The 19,273-nt window shown below is 39.5% G+C and overlaps 1 long non-coding RNA gene across 1 annotated transcript; it reads left to right on the top strand.

The window, feature by feature from the left end:
• The first annotated feature begins 737 nt into the window (after nucleotides 1–737).
• Nucleotides 738–17,706, top strand: LOC147164864 (uncharacterized). The gene is made up of 4 exons (XR_015096729.1): nucleotides 738–939; nucleotides 1,397–1,496; nucleotides 17,306–17,386; nucleotides 17,494–17,706. It is a non-coding gene; the product is annotated as an uncharacterized LOC147164864 (long non-coding RNA).
• The last annotated feature ends 1,567 nt before the right edge of the window (nucleotides 17,707–19,273 follow it).

Genomic DNA, 19,273 nt, shown 5'->3' with positions numbered 1-19,273 from the left:
TCTCAGCATTATTAAAAGTGAGGAAGGACAATTTGCCATTTTTTCACAAATTTTAGCAAGAAGCATGAAGAAGTTGCACTTGAGTCCTTGTATATTTCCACATCACTGCCGTCACAATTTGGTACATTTATATATTTTTAATCAATAATATTGATCAGTCCACATGTGTACGTTTTTTTTTTTTTTTTTTTTTTTTTTTTACACATTTGTGTCTAATCTAAAGTGTTGAACATGTCCTCATCTCTTTGATGATGCAATATTAATGGTTGAATAGACGGGCTGTTTTTGGAATCGCCTGAAAAGTGACCAGTTTGGAGGTACTGAACAAGATTCTGGCTCGACGCCAGCGATATGTTCCATATATTGGTTTGACATGCCAACAATACTGAAACTAGTCATTTATGAGGGATGGACAAAAAATCCTTAAGGGCAGAGGTGGGTTGAGTAGCCATCAAAAAAATCACTCAAGTACAAGTAATAAAGTATTAGCTGAAAAGAATACTCAAGTACTGAGTAACTGCTTGAACATGAAGTCTGACTTATTTTGAGCTCGAACCCAACGACCATAAGTAGCAGTTTCGTAAAGCGAAAGCAACAAGACGTCATTTTTAAGTGAATTCTCTCGGGTTCTCGTCATGCCTGCCAGTCGTCGTCCAGGGCCACATTTCCTGTACAATGCGTCCGCGGCGGAAATGCTCCCACTTACTCAGTCAAGCCGAGCGTTTACACGAAAATACGGCTAATCTAATATATGAATGTAACAACTCTAGTGCAGCTCAATATAGCGCAGTAAGAGTAGCGTTTCTTCTTCACACTTCTATTCAAGTAAAAGTAAAAAGTATTGTGTGGTAAAACTACTCTTAGAAGTACTTTTTTATTTTAGTAAATGTACCGGAGCAAATTTAACTCATTACTACCCACCTCTGCTTACAGCCACAGGTAAAGTCAACCCCCAAAACTCTTGACAATAATATGTTCTATGCTGCCCCTCTTATTGATTAATATTGCATTTGTGGAATATGAATTATTAAGTAGCCAAATCCACCTGTTTGTATCCATCTGAGGGGGGCGGCCATTTTGGCACTTGCTGTCTGACTGATAATGGCATCACAGTAGTTCAGGGCAGGGAGCGACCAATCATTTTCTGAATTCGGTCATGTCATGTTCGTAAACTGAGCCGCAATCGGTTACCTGTGCCCTGAGCAACAGCAAAATGGCTGTCCCCGAGATGGACAAAAACAGGTGGATTTTGCTTAATTCGTATACCAGAAAATGTAATAATCAGAATGTTGATTTTAGAGACTAGAGGGGGTGCATACAGCATATTATTGTAAATAAATAATAAATATACTGAAATGTATTGTTGTGCAACTATTGATGAGTTTACTTTCTACAGAAGAACAGCATAATGGCAGCTCTGGGGAGTTGCGCAACATTCATACGACCAACTTTGAGACCAACAATTTGCCAAAATAACTGCTGATCCCCTCGTTACAGTAAGTAATGTTCCATATTTAAACTGCATCTTTGAGTTCATCATTCAGACTTTTCTTCATTGAAAAATCGTGGAAAGATTCTTCACCCACAAACCTGTTGTTTAAATTAGCACAGTAATATGAAGCAGCTGTTGGTCGACCACAGTGATGTTTTTCTGAAACATTTCCAAGTTTGCCGCCATTTACAAAGTTTATGTGCCATATGTTCATTAGATACGGGAATTGGGTTTAAGACTTAACGGCACACAACAATCAGGCACAAACACACCGTTCAATTAGCTCAATTACATCCTCATTTGCCCACCCCTGTTAGTACATATTTTTGGATAACTAGAATATTTCTATGACAACTGAGCATGAGCTCGGCGTTTGAACTCTTACATGTAGCTTTTAATGATCATCTTTGGCCATTCTGCATGGTATAGGGTTACACATTCATATTTCATTGCTTCTTCTGTTTGCTTGTTGAAGAAAAATGAACATTTTGACTATTGGATACTTCATCAGGGATGCAAAGTAGATGAGATTTCTTCTGAACTACAGTGGATGTTTATTTTGCCTTGTTTTTTGTTTTTTATTCTGCTATCTGCAGCCAGGTCAACATTGCAAAAGAAAATCTGTAAAAATTACCTTCTCTGGACAAATGGAGATTACATTAAGAAAAAAAAAAAGAGAACAAATGAAATAATTCCCAAACCTTTTCCACTATAAATATGACTTATCTGTGCAACTCAACTGAGAGGAAAAACATATTTTTTTATATAGTTATAGGTATTGTTTGCACAAGTGTGCACTCCCTCTTCCTAGTAACTGGGAATGTGGATTTGTTTAGAATCAACCTGTTACATTTAAACTCATGTCACTTTAATTAACACCACAAAAGTTCAGATGTTCAAGTAGGCTTTCTAGACCGACATTTTCAAGTTTTTGCGCCAACAGTTCCAAATACTAGTCGGTGTTACCACAAAACTATCACGCTTTTGCTAGATACAAGAAAATGTCATGAAAAGCCCTCTGGAACATCTGAACTCTATTTTGGGGTTTTTATTGTTTGGGCTTTGGACACACTTAGGACCGCCCCCTCATTGGAATAACATTTCATGACATATTTCATGCTGACAGCGTCTGCAGCATGAAATAAATAAATATGATAGCAGAGCGTTTTTGTTTATTGGTTGATATTTAATTCTATTTATATATATTTATTTTATTTTACTTTTATTAATTTATTTATCTAAATATTTTTTATGTTTTTATTTTCATTTATATATATTTTTGCATTTAATTCTGGAATTATAATTTTTATATCCAATTTTATTTAGACTTTTTTTTGTCCTACATACTTTAAATGATGGTTGGTGTGGGATGACTCCAATATGATTTTGAATGTGTTACGGTCATTTTAAACATAACCATATCCCATTTATATGGGGGTGTGCACATTTTTGCAATCACATTATCCAAGTTGTTTATTTTTGTTTCCCCTTTCTATAGGATTTAAAAACAAAATTCAATTGTGTTGTGCAGGTTATAGATCATATCAACTCATTCACTGCCATTGACGGCTATAGACGTCAAAAATTCATTTTAACAATTTCTTTTAATTTAACATTTTTTTCCACTTTTGTTAACAAGAGTATGAAAACCTAAACACAAATGTATTGTACATTTAGAACAGATATAACATTTGCGATTAATCGTGAGTTCGTATCGTAAGTCATGCGAAAAAACTTTTTTTTTTTTAAAGAAAAGATTATTAAAAATTAGGGGCGTCAGGCGATAATCTTTTTAAAAACGTAATTAATCGCATGACTTCACTAGTTAACTCACGATTAATCACAAATGTTATTTGTTCTAAATGTACAATCATTTTTTTCTATATTTTTTTTTTAAACAAAAGTGGGGGGAAAAAAGTTAAACTAATAGAAATTGTTCAAATTAAATTTTTACGTTTATAGCCGTCAATGGCAGTGAAGGAGATAATAGTGGAAAAGGTTGAAATGGTATAAATATAATTGTCTATATTGGTCTCGTTTGAACCGGGGTGTGTAGACTTCTTCTATCCACCGTAAACTGATATTTATATTTACGCAAAGGCTTTAATTGCATTTCATAAATAGCTCTGGACTCATAGCACATTTTTTTCCACTTAGCATGCCAAACATTACATATTTATTAGTGCATTTATAAAGACACACCACATCATTTTGGATTCTACAGCACAGCATGGACAGTGTGTGTTGCTGGGGGCTGGGGGGGAGGGGGGGGGGGGTGTTTGTCTGGCAAATACAGATCCCTAATGATCCTTTCTGGTTAATCTGTGAAGAGTCGAACATAGTGCAGCCTACACGCTTTTCTCTCTGGGAGCATGAACAGCTGCTTGCTCATAATTACGTTGTCATTCATTGTTTGGAGGTGGAAACCGCTCGTGACAGCTCGTATTATGATATTTACTTGATTTTGTTTAAATTTCTGACCGACAGAGGTGCCTCCTTCCTGTGCGCGCAGCGTGTGAACTTAACAGCCTAGTTTTTGGTGTTGGAATCGATTTACTACTTTTACTTTTTAAATGCATGCTGGAAGAGGCCGAAGATTTGAGAAAGGGTTTACGCCACGTGTGACGTAAGACGCGCGCGCACAAAAAAAAGATGTAAGATATGGATCGAGGTGGATATGTAGCGGCCTGATTACAAGGTGTCAAAATTGCCAGGAGCAAGAAGGTGAAAGCAATCAGGGGTGAGAAGATTGCGGCATTCGTGAGGGGCAACTAATTATCCCAGTCATTTGTGGAGGGAAGCATTGGAGGCCCACCGACTGGTGACAGATTGGTGCGGAGGAGAAGGGGAGGTGTTAGAACAATGCAGCCCGGCTCCCCATCATTAATGCACGCTAATCAGCAGTGCTGCCTGCCGCACCGCCAGTCGGTGCTGCAGACAGTTCGGGGCGGGTGGGGGGGTGGGGGGTGGGGCAGCTTGAGGGGTTCGAGACCGGAGGGTGGAAAGTGACACTACTGGCGCTCAGCCACTGCTTGTTTAGTCCGCAGGAACACGTCGAAGGCCTGTAATCTGTCGTCACACGCGACACGGCATTTTGTTTGATGGTCCAGTCGTGGAATAACCAATTAATTGTGAGCAGTAAAAGTAAGTTGAAAGGAGTGTTAAACTACAATTAAAAAGCATAATAACCCCATTTTAAAATACACTCAGAGAAAGAATAACATAGAACAAAAAATTTAAATTTAAATTTAGTTGACATTTGTGGAAAGGTTACCGTGAAATTCACATTCTGTGCTTGGAAACAACATATTTCACATTCATGAGTATTTGACGTCTACAGCCGTCAATGGCAGTGAACGAGTTCATCTCATATGTTATTTGTATTCATGCGATTCATTTCAGGCCTGCATTATGGCCAAGTTTCCATCGTCATTACTTTAAATCCCGGTTAGATTTAACATGTTAAAATTGTCCAGAAAAGTTCCTGGAACGATACAAATGAATACATTAAGTATAGAATACTGTTTAAAAAAAAACCCACATACATAAATGATATACAGGAGGTGAATTTATTCTACATGTTATTTTCTGCCTCTGTAAATGCAAAAGCAAGTTTGCAGTTGGGTAGTTATAATAGTTTGGGATTTTTTTAAAATCACAGTTTTATATTATTTCTTTTTATATTCAGTTGGTTTTAATTAGTTTAATAAGAGCAGATTTGTTAATTTTACTAGTTTTTATTTATTTTTTAAATGCCTGGTTTTAATTTGGTTTCTATTAGTTTTAGTAGTAGTTTTTTTTGTATGGGGATACGTGGAGTGCAAGATAAAATAAAATACAATAAAAAAAAAAGTCATTAAATATTGCGCAACCTTCCCTGTTCTATTTAAAATGAACCTCAAAGGCTAATTTATTATATTAACTGGCAGAGAATAAAATTAAGGATATTTTCACTATATTTGTTTTACATAAATTATTTTTTCAGCATTTTTCAATGTAATTGTTTATTTCACTCTTTTTGAAAAGAAACGAAAAGGAGACTAAAAGAAGTAAAAGTTGGAATGTCAATCAACTCAAGCAGTCAAGACATTTTCAACGTAACAATTTTACAAATTATTTTATTGTTTTTCATTTATTTATTTGTTATTTTTTAAGTATCTTTTTTAAGTACTCCCATGTATATTATATTTCATTAATGAACATTTTTTTTTATAAAGTTCTTTTGTACGGAAGCATATTGCTGCCGCACCAGGGAAAAAAACAGGAGCCATATCACATTTTAACATAAGTTTCACGAGTTAATGTAATATTCATCATGTTAAAACGTGAAATGATTCAAACATGGTCATATCCCAGTTACACGTCTTAACATGATAAATATTACGTTAAAACATTATCATGTTAAAACGTGATATGGCTTCTTCTTCTTTTTTTTCCTGGTGTGGCAGCAATACGCTTCCGTAATTTTGGTAGTTTTCATCAACTAGAATAACTTTGTCAGTTGACTAGCGTTTTTAAACTCACTAACAAAATGTCATCAAATGTCTTTTCAATAGTGGCCATTTCTGATCGTGTTTTTTTCTATAGCTCCTTTTAAATTTTAAAATCTTACATTTCTTTTAAAATGTGTTAATTGGCTCAGACGCTGACAACTGATGCACCATCGCGGTTGCTTTTGCAATTAACCTCCAACATACACGACGTTCAGCGGGAATGTTGAATCCGATGGAACGCAAACAGAGAGCTAGCAAGTGGATGCGGGTCACCTGACTCTTCACATCGGTGTCATTGAGATGATTAACAAGTTAGGAGGGAAGCATATTCGTCTGTCTGTGCCCGGGTTACCGTCGGCATGAGCGCGGGTGCCAAGTCGCATGGCGACGCGAGCCCAGAGCGCGGCCCCGCCGGTCGTCTCGCCGGGGCGACGGGTTCCTCGCTGTTCGAACAAACGTGTTGAAGACATCTTTGCCTCTGTTAAGTCTCACAACATCCACCCCCACCATTGTGGAGCGCGTTGCTCTCACATGAGGCTCGGAGCCAAAGATTTGGCAGTCACAGCTACTGATGACAGCGGCAGTGGTGCGATCGCACCCGCAACCCCAAAGGACGCTCACCTTTCAGGCGGGTGTTCGGTACACATGCATTGCAAAAGGCACTGCTCATTGCAGGTCACGAGATAGCATTTGTTGAAAGCCAGAACGTTTTTTTTTTTTTTTCAAGTTTGTCTTGGACGTGCACAGTCGGCCTATTCTGTGTTTGTAGCCATTAAGCCATGACAATTATTACAATTATTACTAATTATAGGGATAGACCAGTTATCGGCCGGGCTGATAAATCGGTGCCGATATTTAACATTTTGACAAATATCAGCATCCTCCTTTTTTTCCCTTCAAATCTAAAGGCCAAACAAAGAACTACGGTAAACAAAAAAAAAAAATAGGGATATACCGATTATCGGCCGGGCTGATTATTGGTGCCGATATTTAACATTTTGACGAATATCGGCATCAATTCTACATTCCAAACTGAACCTTACGTTTGTTTGAATACTTATAGATGTATAGCTATATTAGATTCAACGATGGTCTTGTGCTGTAAAAAGGGTTATTATAGTTATGGAATTTTCACTTTAGTTAGTTTTTATTTCGTTTTGAGTTTTGTTTTTTAATTCAAGTTCGTTTTCAGAGTGGTTCTGTTTGTTTTTATTAGCTTTAGTTATTTGAAAATGCTTAGTTTGAGTTAGTTTAAGCAGAGGTGGCAAATCCAGGTCCAGAAAGTAAAAACCTTGTCCCAGTTTAGCTTTAACCCCAGGTGCTAGCTAGCTAGCTAGCTAGCTAGCTCCCTAGCAGGTAAACGAGTACCATGGAAGCTAGCCAGGGATCTAGCTAGCTAGCTAGCACCTGGGGTTAAAGCTAAACTGGGACAAGGTTTTTACTTTCTGGACCTGGATTTGCCACCTCTGCTTGTGCGCAATATTTAATAAACACAATGGTAAAATGAGAAAAGTAACTTATTTCTTACCCAGCGTTGCATTTCGTTTCGTGAAGGTGCTTTTCTATTGGCTGCTGCGAGATGACGTCACTTCTGTGTGACACTTTCAAACGTCCTCATTCCGGTTAAATAAATATACTTAAAATCACATTAAAAATCATCCCCAAAAGGTGCATTCAATTAATTACCAAAGACTAAAGCGAAGGACATGTTTGCTATAGTTATATAGTTAGCTTTGTAAACATAAAATGTAGTTTCAGTTAGTTTTCGTTTTTTTTAAAAAGCATTTTCGTTTTTATTTTATTTCGAAATTGTTTTTTGAATTTGAGTTTTTTTGGTTAGTTTTCGTTACAAAAATAACCCTGCCTGTACATAAAGAAGTGTCCAATGGGAGACATTTAGCTGCCAGTTTTAGCGCTCCTCAAAACGCGAGAGGTCGTCGCATGCGGATGTTTGCTCGCTATTCTCGGGTTAGAAGGAAATAATCCATTCTCGGTTTAATGACCTCGCCTTGCCGGGCAAGGACGACAGGGAACACGCTCTTGACTTGTACTAAATTTGCCAATTAACACCTCTGATAAGAGGCGGCCTCTGAACAGCGCCAGAGCGGTTTGTTGTTGGATCTTTTAATGATAAGCCTTGTGATGTCCTAATCACGTTTTCCCCGATTTTGCTTTGTGGCGATACGAGCCGTGGCGCGATTGATAATCAGGCTGGCTGTGATGTTGGACATATTTTCCTTCTCCGCATGCCGCTTGAATCCTTATGCGCTGGTTGGGCAGGCTTTTTTTTTTCTTTTTTTTTTGCACGTGCCCATATGGCCACACGTGCAGCTTCGATGAAGCACATGTGAGGGACGCCATGCTCAATTTGCTGCGTCCTCTCTTATTGTTGTCATGCTTGAGAAATACAACATAACAGCACTGTCCTCAATAAATCACTCCTAAAATGATCGTCCCTTTTCAAATGAGACCCCCGCCCACCCCCTTCCAATTGTAGTCACCCCTCTGGTGCCGCACATGCTTATCAGCCTCCCAAACAACACCTAGTGCAGGTGTGAATATTCAAATCCCCAGTGAAAATCATCGTGCGCTTTCTTTGGTTGTCCTCAAGAGTCCCCTTACATGCTGCAGCCTTGGGGCCGCCATGCTGTTGGCTAACGGCAACTTGCAGAAACACCTTTGGCTAAGTGTAAGGTGGACGTCCGCTAACCAAATGTGCTTAATGACTGATAAAGCCGTTCTCAATTGAAATTGGCGTCTAATTGAAAAAGGGCCTCCTAAAGGCGCAACCATGCGTGTTGCCCGATTAAATCGCAGCTGTCAAAATTATTCGATTTGTCAAATTAATTGACAACTGTTTTAACAATCGAATAATCCTTTGGAGCCATTTTTTTTTTTAATTGTCCAAATCCTCTGATTTTCTGCACAGCAACAGTAAATGTTCACTAATTTCTGTAGTCCTTCATGAAAGAACACTGATTATCTTCTGTGTTTAATCAAAGTAAGACATTTGCAAACACCTGTTGTTATATATTTTTTTATGCCTATAGGAATACGAAGTATGAAATAAACACCAATTACCGGTTAATAAACAGTAATTAGGGGGGAAAAATGCTTTTGTAATACATTTGAATGCAAAATTAAAATGAATCTGATTAGCCGATTAATCGATTGAATTATCGATAGATTAATAAACAAAATTAAAATTCAATAGTGACAGCACGTTAAGTTGAGGATTTTAAGGATTATGCTTGAAATGACATTAAATACTCAACTCAACTTTATTTATAAAGCACTTTAAACCAAGCATTGCTGTATTCAAAGTGCTATACATGGAACAGAAATCGGTCATGCAGTAAAGATTAGCAAAACAAGATAACAAAATAAATATTTGAAGTAAGCATACAAGTACATAAACTTTATATTAATAAATTAATAACAAGATGAAGCGGCACGTCATATAAGCCATTTTGCTTCATAATGTAAATGCTAGTTTAAAAAAAATGGCAACAAATTGATAAAATCTTAAATTGGACAATTCAACAAAATATATAAATGTTGCTGTTGTGAAATTTGGCTTTCTCACATTTCATAACAAAAAAATAAGAATTGTCCCTAATTGTCCCTAATTGTCCCTAATTGTCCCTGTTGTCTCCCAACTTAAAGATATAAGTAAAAACAACTCAGCAAATTGTTTTGGAGCAACCAACTTGCTTGTTTTTTGTGCTAACAAACATTATTGACATTTATATTTTAAATTAAAGGACTGTTTTAGCCCCCCAAAAAACACAAGTTTTTTTTTTACAGTGTGAGGAGACTCACAAGGTTCTTGCATCCTTCCTCTGAATCCCACCACCCCGGTGTCACATCTTAATAGCGAAGTGAGATGTGTTCTACTCAAATATTCAGTGTTAAGAAACCATCTGGCTTGACTAGAGCTGAATGTCATCCTGGCAGGCCACTTTTATCTGACTGACACCTCCGAGAATTAGTGGGAGGACCACTTTATTTTTTCCGTCGGATGAGACGGCATAGCTCGGCAAACTACCGCAAGCGACGCTGGCATATGACTGGTCCTAAAAATCGGCGAGCTCCATTCAGCCGCGTTGCGATTACTTCATCACATTGCACCGTTTGGTGTCACTTTTTGTGTTATTCTGTTTTAACTGTGAAAATGGCACGCCATATGTATTACACCCATTTGTTGTTGGTCTTGCCAATTCCCAGTAAATTAGTACATCCTGTGCCAATGCTCTCACTCTTCTCTCTTTGTCTTTGGGATTTAATTGCGGATTCTGCATCAGACTCGGATCGCTTTCTAAAGCGGGATCGAGCAGGTGTCCAGTGCTTGATTTGACGAGTCTTGTGCATCTAATATGATCCAATAAGAACTCTATGAAAATGCTTTACAAATTTCACACTCATATTTGACAAACTAAACTCAAGCTACATTGACGTGAACGCTTGTTTTTTGTTGTTGTTTTTTTTCTTCCTCTTGTGCACAAAAACAAATTGGCTGCATATTTTGTTCACACCTTGTGTAACCTGGGGATTGCCGCCGCAGTTGTCTCTCGTCTTACCTATGACAACAAGCTGCAAAGTGCTCCCTGTGCCCTAATCTGCAATGTGCTGTTGAGACCTGATGCTGCATCTTCATGTTGTTTTCTCTTTCCTTAACGCTGCCGATGGAAAATCCCTTTAATATCCGATATTCTTTCATCTTGATATCCACTTTCAGAGGTGGCAAATGCAGGCCCAGAAAGGAAAAACCCTGCCACAGTTTGGCTTTAGCCCCTTGTGCTAGCTAGCTAGCTCCCTCACAGGTAACCGAACACCCGAGAGCTAGCTAGGGAGCGTGCTCGCTAGCACCTGGGGCTAAAGCCAAACTGTGGCAGGGTTTTTACTTTCTGGACCTGGATTTGCCATCTCTGTAATATGTTGCGTATTTAATTTAATTTCTAGAATAATCCTTAAACTCCTAATTTTGTAATCCTGTCACTATGCTGCTAGCTAGCGAGCTCCCTAGCTAGCTGCCCGGTGCTCGGATACCTGCTAGGTAGCTCTAGCCAGCAAGGGACTAAAGCCAAATTGAGGCAGGGTTTTTACACCCAGCTATTTTCACTGAAGCAACCCCCTTCACTCCCAACAGTTTTACTGGATTTTGACTGATTTGCAAGGCCCACATAATATTGTGTTCTATTGCTATAAAAACATGGAACCTACCAAAAGAAAGATTAGTCTCTTCTTTCATCAGGAAAAAAAAGTATATTTCTGTCTGTTTCCATTTTGCAGCAATTAGCATTAGAATATAGTTTCATCATTATTCACAAATCTATTTAGAATTGTGAGTAATTGAGTTGTTGTTTTTTTCAACATGGCCCTGGTTCATCTCTTTTGCGCTGCTGCAACCTGTTAGTTTTTTTTTTGTAAAACCTACCATTGCTTTAAGCGTTCTCTTCAGGTCAGAGGCTGCATGAAAGCCTTCTGTATGCTCTATCTTAAAAAAAAAACATAAACCATGGCAATATTTAAAATAGAATGTTATTTTTTGGGAGGAAAGTGAGGTTAAGGATGCCAGCAAATTAGAAGACTGTATTAGATAGAAGTACGGGGGGGGGGGGGGGGGGGGGGGGGCTATTTCAGGATGATTTTGGGTCGTGGGTGTATTGTACACAGGATTTTTATGGTAATCAAATTTCATATGAAATACTCTTGGTGGCCGCAGGCAATTACTGTAGAATGTCATACAGTAGTGGAAAGCAGATCTCGGAAAAATACGTTACTCCCAAGTCTGAGAACAAAGAGTGTAGTGGTACAAGATTATAACATGGATATCGAAGGATATTGAATAAATGCTCAGTAGCTGTCTTTCATGTTTCCTTTCCTCCTACCAGAATTGTACCCCCCCCCACCCCACCCCGCCCCACACACATACTCCAAAACAGCACATTGGCTTTCAAACGGGACCAATAAAGGCCCACTGATCTCGAAATGGCAGTCAGATTGGGATTTTAGCATCAACAGATGGTCAGTGGATGCTTTTAAATGAGTAACACCACTGCCTGCTTTTGGAGTGGGTTCGAGTAGTACGCTACTGTCTCATCAGATCTGCCCGTGTGAATGATGTCACCACGAGAGCTATACTCAGTGCTACTCACTCGTCCCGCCGGCCGTGGGACATCCCCGTCTGCTTGAATTATTCAACAGTACTCCTTACCTCTCCAAAGCTTGAGGGACTGTTGAATATTTGAAATATATATTTGATTTTTGTTTTGTTTTTATTTAACGCGTATGGATGAATGTAGTGGTGGCGGTGGCGGTGGCGGTGGGTGGAGACGTTGCCAGCTGGTGCAGCCTGGACGGTCACCAAGGCAACTTGCCGAGTCTGTCGAACTGATCCGCTGGACTTGGCAGTCTCACGAGGGGACGTCGTGGACAAGCGGGCTTCCTCGAGCGCCTTTTTGTTCTCGAGCACCGAGGAATTGATGGCTCATTGATCGTTTCGCTCTCAGCGCAATGCAATGAGCGTATTTGACATTAATGCGTCATTCAGGCGGACATGAATGGTGAACCCGTGCTATGTTGTGGTATAGAGCGGATTTTTACACAACTGTTTTATACAGATTGAGTTATTGCTTATGTTTGTTAAAAATGGACAATTACGAATCATCCGGGCATTGCTGATGTTTTTACCTGTGACTAGCATACAAACCAGGCATATTTCAAACCAAAATAATCCTCACAGGTCAATCAATCAATCAATTTATTTCATTCATTTTTTAAAGAAAAAAAAGACAATATAAAGCAATATTCAAATTCAAAGTAAAGCAAAAGAAATGTAAAATGGGACAGATCAAATTACAACGATCCAAAGTCCAATACTTTTCAATGAGTAGAGAGCGTCCTTTCACCGAGAAAAATGCTGCACTAAAGAAAAGTAGCAAATCGGATTTATCCCACTCGTATTGTGTCAGTTCTGACCTCCAATTTATACGATATTCTTGATACCCAGCATAGAATTGATCGGAATCAGCCATCTTTCTTGTTAACATTTGCTTCAAACGGTTTGAGGGGGGAACTGGGACACACAGAGTGGGATAAGTCCGACTTCAAACCCTCCTTGAATGCAACATAAGACCGCCATTTTGACTCGTGACGTAAACTTTGAATTGTCAACGGAGCGTATTTCTAAACACAGATTAAGTTATTGCTTATATTTGTTCAAAAATACCTTTGGATGAGGACCTTGAAAAAATAATCGCGTATTGCTTTGTAAATTGCAATATAGTGTGTGTGTGTGTGGGGGGGGGGGGGGGGGCAATTTGATTTTTTTTTTAATCGTTCAGAGTATGTAGGTCCAAAGTCTCAATTTAGAACTGCGCAAATTCGCATGAAGTATGCCTTTGTGATAATTTTACCCAGAGTTCACGCGATACAACGAGGCACACTCATTTACCAACACAATTAATGTTGTTGTTTTTGGCCAACGCTAAATGAACTCCCAGTTTATAAGTAACACTGCATCTTAATCTAAATATTGTCTAATTAACTTGGTATACAGTTGTACAAGCACTGCTCCCATCCCAACGTTAGCATCGATGCTAAAGCTAACAAAAGAAAGGATGGTCTGGCCGAGTGACGTCTCCATGGAAACAATGGCAAGCATGCTTTCCTCCTCTTATTTCAAGATTGTAATGATTGCAAAGCTGTCAATCAGAGGTTACGTTTTTGGATCATTCTCTTGGCCTGCTCTGGATTTCATTTGTAATCAAATAAATTGTTTAATCTGCTAATTGATAACATACGCCAGATAATGCTAGCTCATTTCCAAATGCTAGCAAAGTGTCATCAAACAAAACAGAAATAATGACCCATATTACTCCAGATGCACTTGCTCCGACAAACCAACAAACCAGGCGGCGTATCGATCCGGCAGCCTCTGATGACACCGTCGTGTCACTTCTGTGTTTAAGTGTTATCTTGTTATTGTCAAATTATCAAGCTGTCAGGTCTGGAAGAGGCCCGTACATGTGATGTTGCTTTGTCCCTTGTGTCCAGCTGTTGCCACAGCTGTCTGCTTCCGATGATTCATTCCGCACGTTTCGTAATCTAGTCACTGTCATTAGCATTAGCATTTTGCTAACGTTATGGCACGATTACAACGTATCGAAGCAGCCTTTTATAACAGGCTTTGAATTGGAGGAGTCGTTTTGGTGTGTTTTCTGGTCTTGTGTCGCGTTTGTCCGATCTTCTCGGAGATGCTGCCGCATGCTGGGAACGGCGCACGCGTTAAGCCAGAAGTTCCCACGTACTGGCGAGGATGTGAATTTATTGGCCTGTCCCGTCGTCTTTCCAATCAAATCGCCACTCGCGTTATTGTTACGACGAGGCGCGGATGCTAATCCGTCCCAAGTTTGTCAGGACACAACTTGGGTTTGTTTGCCAGTGACTCATGTCACATTCATTTCTTTTCTCGACTTGGAACGCCGTCCTGCTCCCAGCAGAATTCCGCACTGATCATTAACCTTTCCTTGCGTTTCTTCCCTTGCCTGGTCACATTTCCTCTCGATTTGCTTCCTGGCCCCCATATGCCACTTTCCTATTTCCTGCCTGCAGACAGCAGGGAGTAGCTCTATTATCACCTTCCTCGAGCTGTCTTTGAATGTGAGAGGCAATTCCATTTCACTCAGACGTGGGGAGGAGGAGGAGGAGGAGGAGGAGGAGGAGGGGGAGGAGAAGAAAGAAACTCATCATAGAGTACTCAGAAATTGGTAGATGGTCACTTCTTTATATTTGAACGCGGTGCTACTTGGCTTTTTTGTTTTTGTTTCGGGAGTTAAGTTGAATGTGGTTGAGCTTTTTGCTTGAAAAGAAGAGATACCTGTAATAGGTAAACATCTATAGAGAGAGAAAATAAAAAAACATTTCAACGGTCTCACACTGAAGTTTACTATAAAATTAACACTACGAAAAAAGGAGAAATAAACATGGTGCATTTAAACACCAATTCAAAAAAACCTGAGATATGAGTGATCCAACTCTGTTGTTCCGCCAACTGTTTTGCTTTGACTTGAAAGCAAAAATTTGAGACGCAACAACTATACGTAACTTTGCCTTAAAGTCCGCGAGCTTAATGCTAACACATAATGGGAGATGCCATACGCTGGCTAACAATGTTATAACCTCTTCAGCAATGGATATTTGAACACTTAAGGTGCACACTTAAGGCACGCAACTCTTCAATTTTTCTGTAAACTGTAAAAATCACCAAAACAAATGATAGCGTAAAAATCTCTGATATAGTTCAAAAAGTACAGAAACATTGAAACTGCCAATGTTTGGTGAACATTTTTGACTGGCGAGTACCTTTTGAATGTATTTAAATATGTTCGAACATACTCGCAAGTATGTTCGAACGTATTGTAGGCTAAATGCTACAAACATAGCCTATTTTTCCATAATGCCAGGGAGTTTTACTAGCGCATCAATACCCCGTGGCATTATGGGAAAATATGCTACGTTTGTAGCATTTAATGTACTCGCAAATACGTTGGAACATACTCGCCGGTCAAAAAAATGTTCCCTCCACATTAGCAGTTTAAACGCTTCTGTAGAAAAGCTGCACTTGCCACCAGGTTGTTTATCGCCAACTCTATTCAAAGTCGTCCTCTGAAATATTTACAATGCCCAAGCAGCTATATTACATTGCTGTGAAGCTGTGCTAAACATGTTGAGGATATCTCTAATGCTCCCATTCTCAAGTGTGTTCTCTCCATTTTGCGGCATTTGACTCCAAGCGCATGTTATTTTTGGGGGGCTTTCCCTTTGGTCTTATCTTTTCCTTGCTTTTATCGGCATCTTGTTCTGCGGGAGCACTCGGGCTCTCGACAATATTGCCGCGGCATTAATGAAACATGCGTTACGCGGAGCGATAATCTGCAGGCCTCCCTATTTTCACGCTGCATTTCCAATGAGCTGCGGGTTGGCCTGGTGTTGTTGCTTGTGATTTTAATGACTATTATTCTTGCAACGCGACAGCCGCCTGCTTGCTCCTGCTCTCCTTTCAATATTTCCCTTTTCTTTTTTTTTATCAGTTATTTTAAGAACTGGCCGCTTTATCATGGATGTGATGAAGATATAAAGAAGCTACTGATCCAATGTGTACAGAATACTCAAAATAATGATAGTAGAGTAGTATCTTGAATAGACTGGATTATTTTTATTAACCGTGCCAGCAAGCTGAATTCTCCGTAAACTACATCTTGTACGGCGTACATCCAAATAAAGTTTCTACAAAACGTATTCAACTGAAAAAGATTTTTGAAAAATGGATCTCATAGTTATGTTTAATAACCAAATAAATAATATAGAGCAAACTTGTCATCACAGTCGGGGTTCCTTTTAAGACACCTGAGAGCTGTTTTAAACCGGCGTAAAATGCGTCATGTCTTCTTTAAATAACTAAATATGGTTCCTTAATGGGAATCAATTCAATCCACTTGTTTGCAAAACTACGAAACCACGACAGTAATTCATTTTGAACACTTAAATGACTAACTGGCAAATTCAAATTCTCCATGAAGGTGAGACTACATTCATATGAAAGAGGAAAAAAAGCCAAGCAAAAGTTTCTATTGTTTGTCACTTTGAGCAGGGATGTTGCATGGGAAACCTCAGCCGAGTCCCAAGGCAGTAAGTGCACACACTTCATGGCATGGCTACTCTTAAAATGCAACCGATGTCACTGATAAATAATTCCAACGTTACAAACATCAGCCCCCGCAATCACGACGATCCGCCGATATTCATTTGGCATAAGTCAGTTTCATTCCGGCGTGCTTTTCATCAGAAATGGCCTGAAAAGAAGAGTCGGTGTGAATTTTTCATGCCCGGGGGGGCTTACTGGGGACATTGGCCGTGTTCTTCACTCGCAGACGTCTGACGGCGCATGGCAGCAGAAATAACAAAATGGTCACAAACCCCAGCCGCGCTCGCCGGGTCACACGGCCTCGTTAAATTTTCAAGGGGGGCGGCAACAATCCCAACAGTGGATAAAAGGTCAGGAGACGGCGATAAAAACAGGTTTTTAAGGCACGTTGGGCCCACGTTTGAACTGTGTGGTCCTGCTATTGTAGCTTGTCCTCTTTTTTTTCCTCTTTTTTTTTTTTTTTTTTTTAAAGATGCTTAATCTGCAAATCAGTCTTGGCTTTGGGCTGGTAGACGCCACATTGCAGTGTTTCACACGTGTTACTTCGCTGTAGTTGGTGCGAGACAAAATTCACACAGGTCTTAGTGTGTGTCTGTTAATGGGATTCTCCAGATGAAGACGCTACTACGAAGTCTCCATTCAAAATCAGGTCAGGCAACATTCATATGAGCCGCTAACTGCGTGCCCCAACTGGTGAGCTTCATTTTAAAAATACATATTTCTTTTTGGTCCGAATGTTCTCATGACAATTTGTACCTAACATGTCAGTGTTCTTCTATCCCTTTCTGTTACTCTTCCAGTCTCTCTGTAGCTCTGTTACAATCTGCTGACGACACTCAGAACTCAGCGATCACTTTCCCCGGAGGAAATACGGTTTGATCAATTGTTAGGCATCTTCTTGGTGTCATGATGAAGAGGACTGTTTAAGGCAAGGCAGCTTTATTTATATAGCGCATTTCATACACATTGTGGAAGAATTTAAAACATTTAAAATAAAACATTTAAAAAACACACCGAAACAGAAGAGTTTAAGACATTTAAAAGCAAAGTAAAGTGGATTTAAAAGGAGTTACACTAGTTTCAGTTCTTTTGCCAGCTTATTCCATTTATGTGCAGCATAACAGCTAAATGCTGCATCCCCATGTTTGCTTTGAACTCTTGGATCTACTGATTGACCCGAGTCTGCTGACATCAAAACCCTATCGAGTTATATTCAATTAGCAATTTTTTAAAATATATTCACCCAAAATTTTAATAGAATTTTTTGAGCAAATGTTAAAGTACCACTGATTGTCACACCCACCTAAGTGGGGCAAAATTATTTCTCATTCCCTGAGGGAGCGGTGAGCAGCAGCAGGAGGAGCCAGGCTTGGGAGTTATTTGGTGATCGAACCCCCCAATTCCAACCCTTAATGCTGAGTGTCAAGCAGGGAAGCAAATGGGTCCCATTTTTATAGTCTTTGGTATGACCCAGCCGGGGATTGAACCCACAACCTCCCAGTCTCAGGGCGGACACTCTACCACTAGCCACTGAACTGGTTGTATGTATTTGTGCTTTCATGGATCCAACACCTGTTTTGAATTTTGCAAAAAGTTGCTGAAACAAGCACAACAACAACAAATTAAGTTTGAATGTTAAGTTCATTGTGAATTTCAGGTTCATTGTGAAATTTCACCTGAAAACCCACTCTCACTTAACCTGGCAATAGCCAGATTGATATTGATACTTGAAGATGAGGCCATTTTTGTTCTGTTTCTATATGAAGGTAAAATGTTATTTGAAGAAAAATTCAATAATTCATTTTCATATTTCCATGTATCCATTGCAGTCAAGTTGAATCCTCACATTTCCAAAATCAATGAGGTGGTGTAGTTACATCATCTTCCCCAAACTGTTTTTCAAAGGTCTTAGAGCCATGAGTGATGCAATAAATAAAAGAATGAGGTGGCTCAGTAGTGGACGCTAAACAATTAGAGTGATGAATTTTGAACTAAACAGGCTTTCTCAAATGTATCTATTTTCATTTAGACAAGACTTTCAATCTTGAGGCGACGACGCGACGTGACGCTGTACAGCGTCCGCAGCAGTGAGGAAAGAGGCGGAGTTTTACCACACTTCTCAGACTGTTGAGCGTTCAAGAGAGTTAATAGATTCATTCACAAGTTGTTTTCATTACATGGAATTGGTTAATAATGCGTGAAAATAAAAGGTGATATGGGGACAGACCAATAGTATCGATTTAAGGGGGAAATGGAAAATTGACCATATTTGGACATACAGGGATTTAATCTAATAAAAAAATGCTCAGTGGGTTCAAGAACCGAGTGGGCCCTATGTTGCGCACCCCTAGTCCAGTGTTTTGATGTTCTCTCACTACAGGCGAACGCTCCCCCCCCCCCCACCCCCCAGTGCACGTTCATCTATAAATTTGTTAAGCACACCTACATTTCCACTGAACGCCACAATCACCTGCTCTGAGGTTAATTTGTGAGAGCTTTGCGGTGAAGTGCTGGCTGCGCATTGGCTTGCGTCCTTTCAGGACACCACTATAATGAGCAGGTGTAGGAGGGCACTTGCGC

This window comes from Leptonotus elevatus, chromosome 12 (assembly GCF_054856555.1).
Source record: "Leptonotus elevatus isolate MCC_2025b chromosome 12, RoL_Lele_1.0, whole genome shotgun sequence".
NCBI classification, from domain to species: domain Eukaryota; kingdom Metazoa; phylum Chordata; class Actinopteri; order Syngnathiformes; family Syngnathidae; genus Leptonotus; species Leptonotus elevatus.
Note: the sequence above shows the minus strand (reverse complement) of the source record. Positions and strands in the feature narration are given on the sequence as shown.